Raw genomic sequence first — 8,159 nt, 5'->3', positions numbered from 1 at the left:
CCACTACTATTTCATACACATGTTGAACATCAAATTTTGACAGAATTGCATTTACACAATTAACACTATTCAATTACACAATAGTATTTAGTATGTGGATGAAAGATGAGTGAGTGTGTTTTCCTTTCCTAATCCCAAATAATTGGTACTGACATACATCCGAAATATTATTTTACTTGTTTCTTGTAGCTTGCACTGACACCTGTAAATATTATAGGTTTACTGATGTTTGTGTATTTGTAATAGTTAATATGACAATTATCTGATATCATTTGTGTGTTTACTATAATTTGTATGTTTGGTGTAAGAGCACTGGTAATAATTTTGTAAAAGCAATTGTGTGTGCATTCAAAATGTAGTTCGTGCTTACGCCTATTATCATTTATGGGTGCCACTTGAAAATGTTTAATTTCTGATGAAGAACTCTGATGAACTGTGTAATTATTGCTGGTGAATATTATGGACTGTTACTTGCACTTGTTCAACATTGCTGGGTGCCACTTGGAAATGTTTAATTTCTGCTGAGGAACTCTGATGAACTGTGTAATTATTGCTGGTGAATATTATGGACTGTTACTTGCACTTGTTCAACATTGCTGGGTGCCACTGTTGGAAGTGCTCAACCACTGATGAGATGTCACTTATTGGTGTCTGCACGTGCTCGCCATTGCTGGGTGCCGCTGTTGGAACTGCTACTATTGATGTGATGACACTCATTCCTGACTGCTCCTGCTCAACATTACTGGGTGCCACTGCTGCTACTGAAATGATGTCACTTGTTGCTGTCTGAACCTGTTCAACATTGCTGGGTGCCACTGTTGGAACTGCTCAACCGTTGATGAGATGTCACTTGTTGGTGTCTGCACCTGCTGACCATTGCTGGGTGCCACTGTTGGAACTTTCAACTACTCTGAGGAGTGCTACTTGTTTATTGAGCTATTGAAAAGATGTTATATGTGTAAACTGATTTATTGTGTATCTACTGTTTATGAAATGTTAAGGGGCTGCTATTTGCACCTGTTGACCATTGCTGGGTGCTACTGTTGGAACTGTCAACTACTCTGAGGAGTGCTACTTGTTTATTGAACTATTGAAAAGATTTTATGTGAATATTTGTGTAAACTGATTTATTGTGTAGGTACTGTTTATGAAATGTTATGAGACTCTTATTTGCACCTATACCTCATTGCTGGTGCCATTGATTGAACTGTTTAACTACTCTGAGAAATGATACTTGCGTAAACTATTATGCAAAATCACACGTATGCAAGCATTTGTAATCCTTACACTATTTTCATATATTAGGTTATTGAAGGGTCAATGCAGAGCCAAAATTTATTTAGTTATGTAATATTTACTTATTAATACCATCTTTTATTTTTGTCTGCATTTTTTGGGCGAATTTGGTGGTATTTTCACCACCAATGCTGGCAAAAATACCACCAAATTCTAGCCTAGGGACATATGAAAGGTGGCTACACTGAGGCACAGCGCCAGAGATTGCGCAAAAGATTATTATTCCGCCGCCTCCACTGAGCAGTAGTAGTTCAGAGGATGTCGAGTGCAGTTGTTCTGTTGAGCGAGAGAGTAGATGCTGTTCGGTTGGTGTAATGTATGGATGGAAGATGTTGCAATGATCGCAGCGTATTTTTCGTCAATATATATTGAGGTAAAAAAAAAAGTATTACAGTTTTCTTTAATGACAATGGCTCTTGGTCAAAGGTACAGTTAACAAAGCATCTGGCTCGTGTTCATATATTGGACTTGCAATTCTGGTTTCTATGTGCGATTATAGTTTTTTTGGTTTTTCAGTTAGTTCATTGTAAATGGTGTTTAAAGTATCTTGTCGTATTGAGGAAGAACAGAGCCAGATACATGTACGTTGAGTCACACTACCACACACAGAACAGTTACACTTGTGCCTTGTTGTTTCGTAGCTTTTATAGTTGCAGGGGACTTAATTAATCAATTGTGTTAATGGAAATTTCTTGTCATTCTTTATTTTTGTTCTATGCAGTCAGATTGCGTACTAATACTAGTCAGGGCCAACCGGTTACGAGACTTCGTAACCGGACACACAGCTAGTAAAATTATTGCATCTTATTTTTTTAACTAAGCCCCCATGCAAGTTGTAAAGTACATAATTATTTAGTGAGCATACGTTTTGAAATATTACACATAGCTTTCATGAATGGATAGTTAAAGCACTCAGTTCAATGATTTTTTTAGTTGAGATGAGAGTGTTTACAATTTCACGCATCATGTAGTTACCCTTGTTTCCCGTTTTGTGTCATGACTAAAGAGCTCAGCCACGATCTGAATCTACTGATAAATTAGTTTTTGGGTCCCAATGCTGGTTCTTGGGCCAAGTTTAAATATCATAACAGCAATAAAAAATAAGCAACTGGCTAGAATTATTCAAATTATACTAGATACACTTTATTTCCACAAGTCCGTCTTGATCACACAGATTTCATACACTTTATCACCGGTTTCGGCATACTGCCATCCTCAGATCTGTTACAAAGATAAATGTTGTGTAGGCGACAGGTTCAATAAGTTAACGTTAAATCTAACAGGTATTGGTGATACATAAAATATAAAATTATAAACTGTTTATAGCCACATATAACAGCTGTACATACGATTAAAATATTATGATGTAAATCATCATCGAGTTAAACATGTGAGTATATGGTTCGTGCTGGTAATACTCAGACTGAATCTGGCATTTATACAAGAGACTAATGCCAGCAGAGGACACTTTATCTAGAGTGCATATTAAACCAGCGTCGCAAATGTGATGATTAAATTGTGGCATGCACAGTTATTAGTTAATTTTTTAAATTAGTTCCCACAGCAAAACGAGCGCCTGAGAATAAAACGTAACTGATGTGAAATTAGATTCATCCTTAAAATACCATAAAAAGTATATATACTAGTATAATACAGCCACTAGCCTGACTAGGTAAAACATACAACTTGTATAAGCTAGTATAAAAAGTGTAGCAATGAAATAAAATATCCAAAAAATCTTCGAGCCTGACAGATCATTTACCATAAATGTAACTGTAGTACAATTAATAAAATAGTAACTATACGTTAGAAGTCAAAAAATCGATAGTCGATATTACATCCAGCGTGTGGTCTCAATGGCGACATGTCGTAGTATCCTTGTTTTCCTGTGGTGAAACTTACGGATTAATGCCCAGTCTCCTCGTCGTCGGCGGCCGACGCACGTCAGTCCGCTTAGGTGCTCTACGCTACTCAAAGTAGTAGGTCTCTGAATATATCAAAATAAGCATTTAGATTGAACGCATTCTGTTCATTCAGCGGTAATTCCGGTTGTTGTTTTCTGTGCACATAAACCTCCATTTCTTCGAGTAGGTTCAGTAACTGTCCATTTGGCGCTCTATGCAACACTTTCATATTATTGTCTATGCTTCCTACTAAATGTCCTTCTCTGTCTAAATGTATACCGAAAGCGCTCTTGTTTTGATTATACGTATTTTCTCCAAAGCGAGTCTGGAAATTCCTTCCTATCTGACCGACATAAAAACTGTCACAGTCTTGGCAGCTGATCTTATAAACACCGGACCCCATATATTTATTGCTGTCGTTGTCAACTTCGTGCCGTTTATCATTGATGGCTTCTCTTAATTTCTGTTTTCTTCCTTTTACCAAGTGCTTCTGAGACTGCTTCAGTGATGAAGGTTTTGATATTATTCCATTCTATATCGATGTCTTTATTGAATGGTAGTGAAGCAAGCTTTTGTTGGAGCCTGTACTGAAAAAGTTTCGTAACACTCCGACAGGAGATATACTTTAAACAACTCATATTGTGGCTTCTTTTGGAGTTTCTTTGTCTCCTCACATTTTGATAGTAACATTATCTTACTGCCTAAAAGGAAGTGTCGCTACCTACGGCACTTCCTCTATTTATTGCATAAGATTTTTCATCTTACCAGTAATTGGTATATAATCAATCGCAGACCTTGCTCCTCGTGCACTCCATTAGAACTTGTGAATGTTTTTCTTTCTGTTACATGTGTTATCAGTTCTAAAATTATTCAAGGAGATAAACTGGCGAAGTTCAGGTCGGTTATAGTTAAAGGTTTTTTTCCAGATGGTCCTACTTTTCCTGGAATATGTAGATTTACAACTCTTGCATTAAAATCACCAGCGATGACAACATGGTTTGTCTTGCTGATTTTGTTCACTTCTTTCTTAAGTTCATCGTAAAAAGTAGCAGTATCTTCTTTCCTTCTCTCCTCTGGGCAGTAGACACCCTTAACTGTTAGATGGTCTCTTGGAATTTCAAATCTGACTGTCATTATTCTTTCATTTATGCAGCTATATTCACGAATCTGTCCTCTCCATTTATCATTGACTGGAATTGCTATTCCTGCGCTAGTTTGTTTTCTTTCTGGGACGCCACTGTAAGCCATTTAGTAGTCTGTCAAATCTTTTGTTCCTTTTAATTTTTCTTAGTTTCTGTTATTATTGCAGTTTCTGCTTTCCTCTCTTTGAGTATTTGATTTAACTCGCTTTCTTTGTTGATCAATCCTGGAACATTACACGTTGCCGAAGACGTGTAATCCACAGTGCCAAATCGTTTGGCTTTTAAGATTGTCCGGGTGTTACTAGTTGATCCAGTTCTGTATCCGAGACTGTTCGTGAGTTTGCCAGTGATGGTATAGTCCCCTGGCTGCGTTACGACTGCAGCGCAGGTTAAGTCGCATGATGGGGCTGCCAGTTCTAGGTATCGCGAACTCTCTGATATTCTGTCAGGGTTGTCCCCCTTAGGGAAGCTGGCTTCAGCGTGCCTCTAGAGCCCTTCCGTCCCCTCTGATGTAGAACACACTTCGTCTGGCTCCCCAGTCGAGGCCACTCCGGCCGCAGTGACCCCGCCAACAGCTACGCTACCATCGACGCAGTTCTCGACTTCGTCGAAGCACGCAAACACTCTGGCCCGGCGCTGAAGGTGCCTTCGTTAAGGCGATGTCCCCTGGAAGGGTTGTCCAGAAGCAAAATAAAAAAAAGTACCAATAAGATGTTGTTTTGGTAAGAGGCGATCATTAATCAGTATGATGGCCCTTCTTGTAATTTTGCTTGTTATGAAGATGCGGACAACAGTAGGTCTTTTTGAAACTGCAATGTTTTTATCTATTCAGTAATCCACTTCCTTGTCTTAAGACCTGTTCAAAATAGTGTCAGGTCACAAAACTTCCTGGAGTCGACAGAAAACAGTAGGAAACCCAAGGAGAATGGAAAGCGATCTATCAGTCAACCGTCTTTAGATGAAGGTTTGCCTGAGTACAATGTTCACCAACTATGAGAAGGGGCAAATTCTACTCATCCATAGAGAACATAAGTCAGCTGGACAGTAAACGCAACAGCAGTTCAAATGGTTCAAATGGCTCTGAGCACTATGGGACTCAACTGCTGAGGTCATTAGTCCCCTAGAACTTAGAACTAGTTAAACCTAACTAACCTAAGGACATCACAAACATCCATGCCCGAGGCAGCATTCGAACCTGCGACCGTAGCGGTCATGCAGTTCCAGACTGCAGCGCCTTTAACCGCACGGCCACTTCGGCCGGCTGGCAACAGCAGTGAAGCACTTTTGAACAATATGCTGTTTTCATTAAATACACTTCTTCATTAAATACTGCATCGTCATTACTTTTCTTTTATTGTGGTTGAAGTAAAGGTTAATGTTACTCAGCCAGAGGAGCTCTTCAAAGGGCGATATCCTGACAAGAATGCATACTCTACTTCTTGTAACGCTTTTGGAAATGGGTAGTTCCAGCTGAAGGCAACTCAGACATCATAATACTACTACAGACAAAGTTGCTGAGTTTATTTTTATGCTTTTGTTGCAATGAATCCACACGCTTAAAAGAAGACTGGTATTTCTAAGACGAGTGTACAATGCATTCTAACACACTGTTATATTTTCCATAGAATAGTAACTCTCCTACCTTCTCTTCACCGCTACACACTTCACACACACAAACCTTTAGCTAAAGACTTTTAAGTCAATGACTGGTGTCAATTATCCCTGAGATTCCATGCCTTTACTTTCAGCTCCAGCAGGTGGACGAATTACATTAGCCTGGCCATATGTACTGTGTTCTACGACAGGAGAGTCAAAGTTAGATTTTTGTTACGTTTCTAAGAACGTCATGATTACGAGAATGCTGCGATGTGTTTCTGAAAAGCTATTGAGCGCAGAAACTGGACTACTGACAAAAAAATGTAGAGTGGAAAAAGTAACATTTGGCTTAGACTCAGCATCAAACATAATTACAACGGTGACATGGTTTGAATTTAAAATGAAACATATGTTGAACATCGATACGTACTCTTTTTGAGATGTCTTTTTCAATTGGTAAACCATAGCATCACCTCGAAAAGAAACGAGTTCAACCATGCACACATACACTTCGCACATGGATGCAAACATATTTTCAATACTTACGTGGTGGTGGCAATGCAAATTGTAATAAATTAGTTCACAGCTATAACAAATTACTTCAAAATTATTACAAACTGCCTTGAAAACTGTAACAAATTGCCTCAACACTATAGTAATTTTTTCTAAAACCATATTTGCTTGTCCCGAACAGTATTTAGTTGTGCCTGCCCCTCCGAAGAAACTTTAACAAACTGCCCTGAAACTGTAACAAGTTGTCACCATATAGGAAAGCAGCAGCGCATTTCATGCTTTCAGCTACTTAGCATTGGCTACTTTTCAAGCTCACTATCCAAAGACACACATCGTCATAAACATGAGAACTTTCAGGATATTTTATGGGCTATCGAATAAAACAACAAAAATTTAGTACCAATTTTTTATTAATTTAGGAATACACATTCACACTCAGGAAATAAATCTTCCTTTATGTTTGTTAAGAGTAGTTTTAATAACATCAGTCCCAACTTTTGTAACTCATAACTTAAATCTTTGTTTAGATCATCCAATTCCTTCTCCAGACAGTAATCCGACAAATACAGAGACGCTATGTGTTCAAACTCTAATATATATCAAATATCATCTGTCAGTTCTATGGCTTTAACAATTAGGTCTACCGCTTCCTGCAATTCTTATAGCTGGGAACATTAAGGAATTTTTAATTTGCCTTTTATTTCCTGCACAATAATGTTGTTAAAGTGTTCCACATCTCCTTGGTTGTCAGATGGCAACTCTTCTCCTCAACACTATTGGCAAATTTGCACAGACACCTTTAAGTTTAAAATTTTTGCAAACAAATGGTCATTAAATGTATTTATCTCGTGGATTTTAATTTCTGCAAACATCTTTTTTGTTATTAGGTGCAAAATGTCCAATGCACCACACTTACACAATGTAACCACACTTTTTAGCGGATTCTAATGGGAAAGAATGTTCAAGAGCCGATATTTCGTATATATTCTTGGACATTCTTGGATCCATTGTTGCTGCAAGTACACCAATGCGTGATCAGTTTCCTGTGACACACTAAAGGCTGATATCTCGCATTCCCCAGTCAAAGCCAGGTTTTTCCATAAAGTTAAAGGAATATGTAAGCCGTGGTTGCACATCTGCAATGGCTTGATCTTCTTTCAGTTGCAGTTTATATAGTTCCACTATGCCAATTATTGTGGACATTGCTTCAGTTTTCGTTTTCGTTACTTCGTTCGCTCCTCTTTCAATTTTCATGTTACATATGCATAAGACACTGAATGTACTTAAAGAAGCAATTTCTTCAACAGAAAATAGTTTATAGCTTCTTTTTCTTAAGACCTAAGGAATAACTTTTTTTGCGGTCAACAATCCTCATTCAGCACTATCTATATTTGAAGCTATCGGGTAAAACAATGTCCTGGTTAGAAAATAAATTTCTCCAACCTTAATATAATAGTTATTTTGTCCTTTTTTTCCATCGTTGCCAGCTTAGCGGTGGAGCAGTTTGCGCAGCTTTAGGTATAAGTTTGATATAACAGGTAAGCTTCCTCATAACTTAATTGAGCTCCTTAATGTTACTTGGTGCCAGCAGATCTCTAATAGTAGCTAAGTGCGATGTAGTAGGATAAATGCCCTGTGCATTAATTAAGTGACCTTAGTAGTTCATTTTTCTGGCAACAAGAAGTATTTATCTTTGCTGCACTTTAAG

The sequence above is a fragment of the Schistocerca serialis genome, chromosome 8 (assembly GCF_023864345.2).
Source record: "Schistocerca serialis cubense isolate TAMUIC-IGC-003099 chromosome 8, iqSchSeri2.2, whole genome shotgun sequence".
Classification (NCBI taxonomy): domain Eukaryota; kingdom Metazoa; phylum Arthropoda; class Insecta; order Orthoptera; family Acrididae; genus Schistocerca; species Schistocerca serialis.
This window is presented reverse-complemented; position numbering follows the sequence as displayed.